This window comes from Triturus cristatus, chromosome 8, assembly GCF_964204655.1.
Source record: "Triturus cristatus chromosome 8, aTriCri1.1, whole genome shotgun sequence".
NCBI lineage: Eukaryota > Metazoa > Chordata > Amphibia > Caudata > Salamandridae > Triturus > Triturus cristatus.
The window spans coordinates 863,995,155-864,009,153 of NC_140591.1; positions in this window are offsets into that span (position 1 = coordinate 863,995,155).

The window sequence follows — 13,999 nt, forward strand, 5'->3', positions numbered from 1 at the left end:
ACATGGAGGACATATGATGCACTTCGTTTTGAAAGGTAATATTTTAATTTTTCGTATTTTTTATAAGCCATGCGCAAATGGTGCCCTTCGGGCACCATTTGCACACGGGGTGGACAGAGTGGATAAATTTTTTTTTTTTTTTTTTTAATATTATATTTTTGGTCATCTCTAATATGCCATGCACAATTGGTGGCCTTCGGCAACCAATTGCACACGGGGTGGGGAAAGTGTGTTTAATTTTTTTTTTTTTGTAATTTTTTACCGTACGCGTACGGTAAGCGTAATCGGCGAAATTAGCGGAAAAAAAAAATTTCCGTTTTTGGCCTTGGGGGATCTTTGGGGACCCCCCATCTTGGCTATGTGTGTGGGAGCTGTCTAAACAGCCCCTTTACATGTTTTTGTGCTTTGTATTTTCAACATCTCTCTCAGTGCGAGAGAGAAAATGGCGGCCGCCGCTTCCTGGTTTCGGCCGATTCGAATGTTTACTAAGATCTAAGAGCCAATCAGAATCGCGCTCGCGCACGTCACCGTACGCGTACGGTAAGCGTACCGTAAGCGCACCGTAAGCTGGCTCAGATATATATATTGATTTAAAGGCTATTTTCTCAGAATCTACTGAACAGATTTACACCAAACCTACAAAAGGCACTTCCTTGACCTGAGGACTACCTCTCTGCCAAATTTCAAGTAATTCTGTTCAGCCGTTCGGGCTGTAGCCCTGTCTAAAGGTCCTATGGAAAAATGCATGGGAAAAACGCGTTTTGGGACCCCCCTTTTATCTCAGCCCCCGCTTGACGAATCCCCCCGAGACTTTCAGGGTAGGAGCGGAGCGTAGCGCCCCACCTATTTTGAAAAATTCGCGAGGATTGGTCGACCGGCGCCAAAGTTATTCAAAATAGAATGTTGCGGATTTCCTATGGAAACGTGGTCCTAACTATAACTACCTACTGGCGACCGCCAGTAGGTAATATATATATATATATATATATATATATATATATATCGAACCAGTTCCTTTGACAGGAAAAATCCACACGCACTCCCTGGTGTGATTATCCATTCGTTTTAATCAATTTCATAACAAGGCATGGCACATCAAGCAGGTTAACCCAACGCGTTTCAGTCTTCTCAGACCTTGTTCACGGGTAACGGACATTTTTTTCTTTACCTTTTTGTATATGTCTTGAAATGTTGCTGAAATGTATGCGGGGAAAAACGGAACCCACTCAGGGTGAAATAATTTTACAGCTTCAATACAACTGGACTACAAATCCCAGCAAGCACGCAACCTTATCTTGCACTCAGCATCAGCCCACTGGGGGCGTATAAATTGAGTACATGCTTGTAAACAGATAATTGCAGCCTTTCCGCTCACTCGCTATCAAGCTGCCTATGAAGAGGAGGCTTTTGGCCTCGAAACGCGTCAGGCTTAAAGATTGTGAAAGATGGATTGAAGACGCTGGCTGTTTTCCTTTAATAAACCGGATGGTGGCATACACTGTGAGTGCGTCCTTGAAATGCTTGGGCAATTTGATGGAATATTTAAGCTCGGCAGCCCTGCCGTGAAGGACTGCACCGCCTCGGAATTCAAAGAGGGGCTGTGTGGCGGGAACTGCATCCACGCCTATTTTCCAGCACAGTATATGCGGATTAATTAAATACCGGCGCACAACCCAAAGACCTACTGAAGGTATGAAATGTTGCTGAAATGTATGCGGGGAAGAACGGAACCCACTCAGGGTGAAATAATTTTACAGCTTCAATACAACTGGACTACAAATCCCAGCAAGCACGCAACCTTATCTTGCACTCAGCATCAGCCCACTGGGTGTGTATAAATTGAGTACATGCTTGTAAAAAGATAATTGCAGCCTTTTCGCTCACTCGCTATCAAGCTGCCTATGAAGAGGAGGCTTTTGGCCTCGAAACGCGTCAGGCTTAAAGATTGTGAAAGATGGATTGAAGACGCTGGCTGTTTTCCTTTAATAAACCGGATGGTGGCATACACTGTGAGTGCGTCCTTGAAATGCTTGGGCAATTTGATGGAATATATATATATATATATATATATATATATATATATATATATATATATATATATATATATATATATATATATAAATATATATGAATATAGATTGAAAGAAAGTTTTACCCGAGGCTGGCACAAATGAGGCGGAATGGGAGATGCTCTTTTGATTGTATGAGCGGTTGCACAAGGACAATCCTAATTCCCTGCTTTTTTATTTTTTTAAGGACTGCCAGCAGCGTGTGACCCACTGGGGTTGGATTGTACTACGAATCCCACCATGCATCTCTGCTCATTGGAGCGACTACCTACGAGATGTTGAAATATAAGAGGACAAGATTCGTTGCACACAGCTGTTGTCAATTTGCATTGGTCCATGAGGAAGAGTTACACTCGAAACGCGTCGGACCTGAGATGCAGGGGGGGACTGTGCCTTTGCACTTCGCTTATTTAGAGCTTGAAATTCTTCTGGGTGTGCCAGCCTTGGGTAAAACTTTCTTTCAATACATTAGTGGCTTGCCCGGCCACGGCGTGGCACCACCGCAGTAACAGCGGGTCTGCCTCTGATTAGCCATGAGGCGGAACGGGAGATGCTCTTTTGATTGTATGAGCGATTGCACAAGGACAATCCTAATTCCCTGCTTTTTTATTTTTTTAAGGACTGCCAGCAGCGTGTGACCCACTGGGGTTGGATTGTACTACGAATCCCACCATGCTCTGCTCATTGGAGCGAGTACCAACGAGATGTTGAAATATAAGAGGACAAGTTTTGTTGCACACAGCTGTTGTCAATTTGCATTGGTCCATGAGGAAGAGTTACACTCGAAACGTGTCGGACCTGAGACGCAGTGGGGGACTGTGCCTTTGCACTTCGCTGATTTAGAGCTTGAAATTCTTCTGGGTGTGCCAGCCTTGGGTAAAACTTTCTTTCAATACATTAGTGGCTTACCCGGCCACGGCGTGGCACCACCGCGGTAACAGCGGGTCTGCCTCTGCCTCTGATTAGCCATGAGGCGGAACGGGAGATGCTCTTTTGATTGTATGAACTATTGCACAAGGACAATCCTAATTCCCTGCTTTTTAATTTTTTTAAGGACTGCCAGCAGCGTGTGACCCACTGGGGTTGGATTGTACTACGAATCCCACCATGCATCTCTGCTCATTGGAGCGAGTACCTACGAGATGTTGAAATATAAGAGGACAAGATTCGTTGCACACAGCTGTTGTCAATTTGCATTGGTCCATGAGGAAGAGTTACACTCGAAACGCGTCGGACCTGAGACGCAGTGGGGGACTGTGCCTTTGCACTTCGCTGATTTAGAGCTTGAAATTCTTCTGGGTGTGCCAGCCTTGGTTAAAACTTTCTTTCAATACATTAGTGGCTTACCCGGCCACGGCGTGGCACCACCGCGGTAACAGCGGGTCTGCCTCTGCCTCTGCCTCTGATTAGCCATGAGGTGGAACGGGAGATGCTCTTTTGATTGTATGAGCGATTGCACAAGGACAATCCTAATTCCCTGCTTTTTTATTTTTTTAAGGACTGCCAGCAGCGTGTGACCCACTGGGGTTGGATTGTACTACGAATCCCACCATGCATCTCTGCTCATTGGAGCGAGTACCTACGAGATGTTGAAATATAAGAGGACAAGATTCGTTGCACACAGCTGTTGTCAATTTGCATTGGTCCATGAGGAAGAGTTACACTCGAAACGCGTTGGACCTGAGACGCAGTGGGGGACTTTGCCTTTGCACTTCGCTGATTTAGAGCTTGAAATTCTTCTGGGTGTGCCAGCCTTGGGTAAAACTTTCTTTCAATACATTAGTGGCTTACCCGGCCACGGCGTGGCACCACCGCGGTAACAGCGGGTCTCCCTCTGCCTCTGATTAGCCATGAGGTGGAACGGGAAATGCTCTTTTGATTGTATGAGCGATTGCACAAGGACAATCCTAATTCCCTGCTTTTTTATTTTTTTAAGGACTGCCAGCAGCGTGTGACCCACTGGGGTTGGATTGTACTACGAATCCCACCATGCATCTCTGCTCATTGGAGCGAGTACCTACGAGATGTTGAAATATAAGAGGACAAGATTCGTTGCACACAGCTGTTGTCAATTTGCATTGGTCCATGAGGAAGAGTTACACTCGAAACGCGTCGGACCTGAGACGCAGTGGGGGACTGTGCCTTTGCACTTCGCTGATTTAGAGCTTGAAATTCTTCTGGGTGTGCCAGCCTTGGGTAAAACTTTCTTTCAATATATAGATATATATATATATATTACCTACTGGCGGTCGCCAGTAGGTAGTTATAGTTAGGACCCTCTTACCATAGGAAATCCGCAACATTCTATTTGGAATAACTTTGGCGCCGGTCAACGAATCCTCGCGAAATTTTCAAAACTAATGGGGCGCTACGCTCCGCTCCTACCCTGAAAGTCTCGGGGGGATTCGTCAAGCGGGAGCTGAGAAAAAAGGGGGGTCCCAAAACGCGTTTTTCCCATGCATTTTTCCATAGGACCTTTAGACACAGCTACAGCCCGAACGGCGGAACAGAGTTACTTGAAATTTGGCAGAGAGGTAGTCCTCAGGTCAAGGAAGTGCCTTTTGTAGGTCTGGTGTAAATCTGTTCAGTAGTTCCTGAGAAAATAGCCTTTAAATCAATATATATATCTGAGGCAGCTTACGGTGCGCTTACCATGCGCTTACGGTAAGCTTACTGTACGCGTACGGTGCCGTGCGCGAGCGCGATTCTGATTGGCTGTTAGATCTTAGTAAACATTCGAATCGGTCGAAACCAGGAAGTATCGGCCGCCATTTTCTCTCTCGCACTCTGAGGGGAGTGGAGGAAATTCAAAGCCGGAAAACAACAAAAGAGGCTTCCTAGAGAGCTCCCAACCACCCAGTCATGATTATGGAGTCCCCAAAGAACCCACAAGGGCAAAAATTTTATTTTTAGAATTTTCGAAAAATCGCCGATTACGCTTACCGTACGCGTACGCTAAAAAAATAATTTAAAAAAACCAATGTCCATGTTTTCCACACCCCGTGTGCATAAGGTGCCCGGAGGCCACCTTTTGTGCATGGCATATGTTCTTATATACATAATATTTAATAATTAACATTTAACAACGATGCGCCCAATACGGCCTCCGTGTGCGCACGATGCGCGAAGCGCATCGTGCGTACATGGCCCATGTAGCGTAACGTGGGCACGCGGTGCGCGTAGCGCACCGCGTGCCCACCGTGCGTGCACGGCACTAACTGCGTAATGTGGGCGCGCACGCCACGAACGGCGTAAAGTAACTTAGCATTTAAAAAAACGTACAAATTCACTGAAAAAACCATAGGTTTCACACACGTTATAGTTAGGAATTAGCATTTAAAAAACCTTGCAAATTCACTGAAAAAACCATAGGTTTCACACAAGTTATAGTTAGCGGACATTTTACTGATAAAAAACCATTGAAATTCCCCCGTTATAGTTAGTGCAGGCAACTATAACTCACGCGACCGCAATCCTCTGCTGATGACATATGTGTCTTTATGAAAAAAAAATATTTGTAATATATGTATAGCTAAAAATTTGTGGAAGAAGACATGGGTAAATAAGTGTCTAAATACAGTATTAGCATCAGCAGAGGATTGCTAACTATAACTTGTGTGAAACCTATGGTTTTTTCAGTGAATATATATATATATGTGTGTGTGTGTATATATATATACACACACACACACACATATATATATACGTATATATAAGATTTTATCTCTACATATATTTATATATATGTATCTATATACATATATATATATAGATACATATATATAGATACATCATCTACAGAGAGACAGAGACCCTCTCTCTCTTCCATTTATATATATATATATATATATTCACTGAAAAAAACATAGGATTCAGGGGCGTTATAGTTCGATGGACATTTCACTCGTACAAAACCATTGAAATTCCCCTGTTATAGTTAGTTCAGCTAACTATAACTCGCACGTCCGCAATGCACTGCTGATGACATCACTCATGACATCACTGATGACATCTCAAAGACATCACTGATGACATCATCCAGTGAATGTGTGTTTTTCTGAAAATTAAATATGATTTATATATGTATATCTCAAGGTCGATGGAAGAATAAATGGGTATATAAGTGTCTAAATGGATGATTTCTTTTTTTGTAAAATTGATTGTATAACTGACTGATTAAGTGTATTTTAGTGAATACATGGGTTAGTGAGTAATGTTTAAATATGAAAATATCTGTATCAGTCTCTCACTTTGTGTATACGTGGCTGCATGGGTTGGTGAGTAGCTACATGAGTGTCTATATGGGTTATTAGTTGTCATCAGTGATGTCATGAGTGATGTCACTGACCATATCATGAGTGATGTAATATGTGACGTCATCAGCAGTGCATTGCGGGCAAGGAAGTTATTTTAGCTGAACTAACTATAACGGGGGAATTTCAATGGTTTTGTACGAGCTAACTATAACGCCCCTGAAACCTATGTTTTTTTCAGTGAATTTCTAAGGTTTTTTAACTGCTAATTTCTAACTATAACGTGCCTAAAACCTATGGCTTTTTCAGTGAATATATATATACATATACATAATATATATATATATATATATATATATATATATATATATATATATTCACTTAAAAAACCATAGGTTTCACACAGGTTATAGTTAGGTGGACATTTTCCTCGTAAAAAACCAGTGAAATTCCCCCGTTATAGTTAGTTCAGATAACTATAACTCGCGTGGCCGCCACTCAACTGCTCATGACGTCACATATTACATCACTCCTGACATGGTCAGTGGCATCACTCATGACATCACTGATGACATCATCCTTGTGATAGAGTGGCGGTCACGCGAGTTATAGTTATCTGAACTAACTATAACGGGGGAATTTCATTGGTTTTTTACGAGGGAAATGTCCACCTAACTATAACCTGTGTGAAACCTATGGTTTTTTAAGTGAATTTGCAAGGTTTTTTAAATGCTAATTCCTAACTATAACGTGTGTGAAACCTATGGTTTTTTAAGTGAATTTGTACGTTTTTTTAAATACTAAGTTATGTATTTATTAATATTATTTTTTTAAGGTTTTTCACCGTGTGCGCACCGTGCGCGCAGTGGGCACGCTGGGCGCTTCGCACACCGCGCACCCACGTTACGCAGTTCGTACCGTGCACGCACGGTGCGCGCACTCAGCGATTTAAAAAAAAAATTAAAATCTTTTTTTTGGCCTTTCGGGGTCCTCCTGTGACCCTCTGACAAAGGCTAGGGGGTCAGGAACTCCCTACCCTGCCCCCTGTTCACGTTCGCCACCTTTGTTTTTCGCAGCCTCAGACTGCGAGAGACAAAATGGCGGCCGACACTTCCTGATTTCGACCGATTCGAATGTTTACTGACATCTAACAACCAATCAGAATTACGTGCGCGGCTATAGATATGTATGTATTTTTAACTGCAATTTTCTCAGGAACTAATGAACAGATTGACTCCAGATATGCAAAAGGCACATCCCTGACCTGAGGACTACCTATTTGCCAAATTTAAAGTAATTCTGTTCAGCCGTTTGGGCTGTACCTTGGACTAAAGGTCTCTATGGAAAATTGCATGGGAAAAACGCGTTTTGGGACCCCCCTTTTTTCTCAGCCCCCGCTTGACGAATCCCCCCGAGACTTTCAGGGTACGAGCGGAGCAGGGCGCCCCACCTATTTTGAAAATTTCGCGAGGATTCGTCAATCGGCGCCAAAGTTATTCCAAATAGAATGTTGCGGATTTCCTATGGAAACACGGTCCTAACTATAACTATCTACTGGCGACCGCCAGTAGATAATATATATACACACACACACACACACACACACACACATATATGTAATTATCTTTATCAATATATATATATATATATATATATACATCCACATGCAAACACCCTTGCCACATCAAAAACCATCTCCACCCTAAACCCTAAAAATACCCTTACAACCCAAAAACCCATACCCGCCCTAAACCCTAAAAATATCTTTACCACTTCAAAACCCACACCCACCCTAAACCCTAAACACCCATTACCATCCAAAACCCATACCTACCCTAAACCCCATTACCACCCAAATACTCACACCCACCCTAAACCCTAAAAGTTTATCTTGCCACCCAAAAACCCATATCCACCCTAAACCCTAAAAATATCCTTGCCACCAAAAACCCATACCTACCAGAAACCCTAAAAGCCCCCAACAACCAACAACCTATACCTGCCCTAAACCCTAAACATTCCCTTGCCACCCAAAAACCAATAGCCACCCTAAAAGTACCCTTGCCACTCAAAATCCTAAAACCTGAAAATGTCCTTACTACCCTAAAACCCATTCCCACCCTAAATACTAAAAATTCCCTTGCGACACAAATACCCGTACCCACACTAAACAGTCACTTACCATCCAAAACCCCAAACCCTAAAAATTCCTTCAACTCATAAACCAACGTACTAAAAAATTTTTATGCCAATAACTTTGGTGCCACTTGACGAATCTTCACAATATTTCCATAAAATTTCCTTTTTTTCGGTTCAGCTGCTATGTTGAAAGTTTCGGGGTGATCCGTCTAGCGGGCGGCGAGAAAAAAGGGGATCACAAAACGCATTTTCCCTATGTTAAGTCTAAGGGGATTTTTCTTTTATTTTTTTAACACTACAGCCTGAACAGCTGAACAGAATAACACCAAATTTGGCAGAAAGCTAGATGTTGATCCAGAAAGCAAGCTTCATGTGAATTGGTGCTAATCCATTCAGTAGTTTCAGAGATATTCAAGTTTAAAAAATATAAATATCTGGTAGCCTAAAAATCTATGTAATTTGATTAGCTGCCAACAATTCAACCAGAAAGTATTGACAGCCATCTTGGGACCAATATACATGAGAGCACCCCATTGAAATGCATTGTAGTGAATGGCAGGTTTTGAGGGTCACAAAAAGGAGAACGTATAAACAGTGATGACAGAATTACCATCATTTGTTGATGGTACAATACTCATTTTAAGAATAGTGGAGTGTTCTAAGATGATTTTACATTTTGAAAAAGCGTTGTGCTGGTATTTCCTGAATCATGTTTGAGAGAAAACTGTTTTCTCATGATTTCCCTGTAGAGGTTGTCCAGAAGCTAAAATGCCAAGAGTATTTTCTGTAAATTCACACTATCTTTATCAGCCATATGAAACTGAGGTCTGACTTTCTTAGTAAATCATGTACGTCCAACAGGAGCAGCCTGTCAGTTGATTCACTTGTGTTCTACTGCAGCCTCCCATACATGCCAACAGACCCGATTCAGGCAGGAGACTCCTGATGTTTTTAAGCCCAAATGGGCTTTATTTTCTCTGTCTCCTGCAGAAGAGCTCCTCTTTTTCAATGTGAATCAATGAAGAAAATCAATTCCCAGGATTCTTTTTCAAAATCTCCCTTTTATCAAGTTCAAAATGTTTGCAAATATGGTACATTGGATCACGGAAGGTAGGAGGAATGAGGTAGAGACTTAGACTCGGATAAGACAGAACAGGAGGAAGGTGGGCACCAAACTAAACTTACAGAGCAGGCATCAGGGGTTGTTGCAGCACAATATACCACACAGGGCAAATGGGATGTCAGTGCAGCACAAAGGACCATGTAAAGCAATGGGGGGGCAGGGCCATGTACATTGACAACATCGAGCAGACGGGAAGGAGGCAAGAGCAGCAAGCTGACCATACCAGACAAAAAGGAGGGATAGTTGGAGTATAACGGACCATGAAGGGAGGAGGGCAGGGGCACGACAAAGGACCAGACAAGGCAGGAGGGAGAGGATAGGGGTCTGCACATGGAAAACAGAGGCCGGCAGCAAGGGGACAGGGCAGGAGCAGGGATGGGAACTGGAAGCAACACACACCATAGAGGGCAACAGTGAGACTATAATGGCATATACACAGACATTGGAGGAAAGGTGGTAGGGCAGGTCAGGGGCAGCAAATTGACTACGCAGGGCAGGTGGGAGGGGATGTGGCAGCTCAGAAGACCATGCATGACAAGCAGGAGGATTAGTGGCAGCACAATGGCCATGGAGAACAAAAGGAAGAGGTAGGGACCCAGCACACCCAAAAGAGGACAGGGGAAGGGGCTTCACAGTAGACCATGCAGGGCAGTCAGAAGGAGAAGTTGCAGCAAAACAGAGCATGGAGGACAGACGGGAGTGGCAGCAAAATGGACCATGGAGGACAGGAGAGAGGGGGTGGGGCATTGAACTTGGACAGGCAGGGTGGAGGTAGCAGGGACAGGCGGAAGCTATCTGAGGCTAAGGAGGAGGGGTGGGCAGGGACATCAAGCTTGGTGAGGTGCAGTGGCAACACATCAAACCATGCAGGACAGGAGGGAGGGGGTGCGTGCATGGACTTGGTATACAGAGGGTAGGGAGGAGATGGATGGGGCAGGCAGGAAGGGCAGTGGCAGAACAATAGCCACAAATGGCTGTAATGAGGAAGCAGGGTCATGGATTTGGACAATGGATGGCAAGGAGGGGGGCAGGAGCAGCGAGCTTGGATGGTGGCAGCACATTGTCAGGCCAGGCCCTGTGGTTAACCCCCCACTATGATATGCAATGGGCATCTTACTTAACTTTATAAGCACCTTAGAAGTTCACCAAAAAAAAGTAACGTTACAGGGTTATTATACTTAGGAAATAGAATTTAAAAACCTAGAAATTTACTTAAAAAAACAAAGGTTAGAGGAACATTATAGTTAGGCTCAAACTTCACTCCTACAACACCAGTGAAATTCAGTAGTTATAGTTACCTAAGCTAACTATAATGTATGCCCCCACAATGCACTGCTTATGACCTCACATATTAGCTCACTCGTGACATGGTTAGTGACATTACTCATGACAACGCTGATGACATCTCAAATTACATCACTGATGACATCATCAAGTGATTGTTAGTGTTTTCCAAAGGTTGATGTGTTTTAAACATATATTCTAAGGTACTACAAAATTACCACATACACCCAGATATACAGATTTGGTTTCCTATAATATCCCTAAAACTACTGAATGGATTTACACCAAATAAAAAAACGTGTGATCTCGGAACAGAATCTATCTGTCTCCCAAATTTTGTGTAATTCTGTCCAGCAGTTCGGGCTGCAGGAGTGTCTGAAGACTCTAGGTAATTAACTTGGAAAACGCACTTTTTATGACCTCCGCCTATTTCTACGCCCCTGAAACTTTCCATGCACGGTTAGAATCACCGGCGCACTTTTTGGGGAAAAGTGGTGAAGATTCGTCAACCGGCGCAAAGATATAGGCAAGTCAAAAAACACTAAAAATCCCCTTGCCATTCAATAACTCATACCCACTCTAACCCCTAAAAATTCCCATGGCAATCAAAAACCTATATCCACCCTAAAGCCTAAAAATTCCCTTGCCATCCTAAGCCCTAACAAATCCCTTGCCCCCAAAAAGACCTATACCCACCCTAAACTCTAAAAATTCCCTTGCCACCCAAAAACCCATACCCTCCCTAAACCCATACAAATTCACCTGCCACCCAAAAACCCATACTCAAACTAAACCCTAAGAAATAACTTACCACCCAAAAACCCATCACCACAAAAAAACTAAAAATTACCTTGGCACCCAAAAACTCATGCCCTAGCTAAACCCCCAAAAAATACCTTACCACCCAAAAACACACTCTCATCCTAAACCCTAAAAATTCTCTTATCACACAAAAACCCATACACGCTTAAACCCTAAAACATCCCTTGCCACCAAGAAACCCACACCCACCTTAAATGGCAAAAATTCCTTGCCACCCAAAAACCCATACACACCCTAAACCCTAAAAAATGTATTACCACCCAAAAATCAATACCTATCCTAAACCCTAAAAATTCCCTTTCCACCTAAAAACCCATACCCACCCTAAACCCTAAAGGTTCCCTTGCCACCCAAAACCCATGCCCACCATAAACCCTAAAAATCTCTTACCTCCCAAATAACCATTCTCGCCCTAAACCCTGAAAATGTAATGGCCACCTAAAACTCATACCCACCCTAAACCCTAAAAACTCTCTTGCCACCCAAAAAACGATACTTAACCTAAACCCTAAGAAATCCCTTACCACCTAAAGACCCATACCCACCTAAAGCCATACAAAATCTATTGCCACCAAAAAGCACATACCCACTGTGACGGAGTGTCAGGGACAGGCGGGACGCAACGTTGTTTTAAACGGGGTTTTATTGACAAGTAGTGCTTTCTAGATACACGGTCAGCCAGTGTTCGAGAGGATTTTTCAGTTCTTTAGGCTCTCGTTGTTGTTACTATCTTCTCTCCACTTCTTTCCTACTTCGTCCAGACTCCAGGCGGTACGGGGGCAGGTTCTCCCTGGAGCAAGGCGGTCTCCCAGCCGGAAGGAAACAAAGAGACAAAGGCTATGTCAGGGGACCGTGTTGCTACGTTCGTTCCCTAACTCCAGGACCGGGTGTGAGGAAAGACTACCACCAGTGCTTTGACCCCTTTTCCCCTCACGCTGTGCCTATTCAAGTGCTGACTAAGGGAAGGGAACACGGGAAACACCTCTCCTACACCGGCGGTCTGCCTTCTTTACCTAACCAGCCCGCTACTCGGTCACGTACCTGACCGAGCCACGCTCCTCCCCTGGGAACGTGGCTGGGCGAAGCGCGGTGTCCTGGGCCTCCTGGCCGTCCGAAGTCCGTCTCGCTTCCTCCTTCTTCTCTCCGCTCCTCTCCTCGTCCTTGTTCGCTCCGCTCCTCTCCTCGTCCTTGTTCACTCCGCTCCGCTCCAACACTCCTCCGGGAAACGCCGTCCGACTCTCTGTGCGGTTCTTCCTGTTTTGGCTGCTCCCACTCTGTGACGTCATAGGAGGGCGGGTACAGCGTCTCGTAGCCTTCGCTCCACTTAAAGGGACCTGCTCCTTCTGGTCTCGATCCTTGCTGTTGGTCCATGAAGGGGAACCAGTCCTCCTGCTGTGGGGTTACAAGAGGAGGTGAGACCGGTCTGGGAGTCCACCACTCATTATAGTTATAGTCCTCCTCATGTCCCGCACTGTCACACCCACCCTAAACAATCCCTTGCCACCCAAAAATCCAAACAAATGCTAAACTCAAAAAAATTAATTATCACCGAAAAACCCATACCCGCCCTAAACCCTAAAAAATTCATTATCAACCAAAAACTCATACCCACCCTAAACCCTAAAGGTTCCCTTGCCACCCAAAAACCATACCCACCCTAAACCCTAAAAAATCCCTTACCTACCTAAATACCCACACCCACCGTAAACCCTAAAAATTCCCTTGCCACCCAAAAACCTATACCCACTCTAAAAAATCCCTTACCTACCTAAATACCGATACCCACCCTCTACCTTAAACATTCATTTGCCACCCAAAAACTCATACCCACCCTAAACCCTGAGAAATCCCTTACCACCTAAAAAACCATACCCACCCTAAGCCATAAAAAATCCATTGCCACCCAAAAATCCATGCCCACCCTAAATCCTAAAGATTATTTTGCTATCCAAAAACCCATGTCCATCTACCCCCAAAAAATCCCTTGCCAATCAAAAACCCAAACAAATGCTACACCTCAAAAAATTCATTACCACCCAAAAACCCATATCCATCCTAAACCCTAAAGGTTTCCTTGCCACCCAAAAAGCCATACCTACCCTAAACCTTAAACAATCCCTTACCTACCTAAATACCCACACCTACCCTAAACCTTAAACATTCCTTTGCTACCCAAAAAATCATACCCACCCTAAACCCTGAGAAATCCCTTACCCCGTAAAAAACAATACCCACCCTAAGCCATAAAAATCCATTGCCACCCAAACATCCATGCCCACCCTAAACCCTAAACAATCCCTTACCTACCT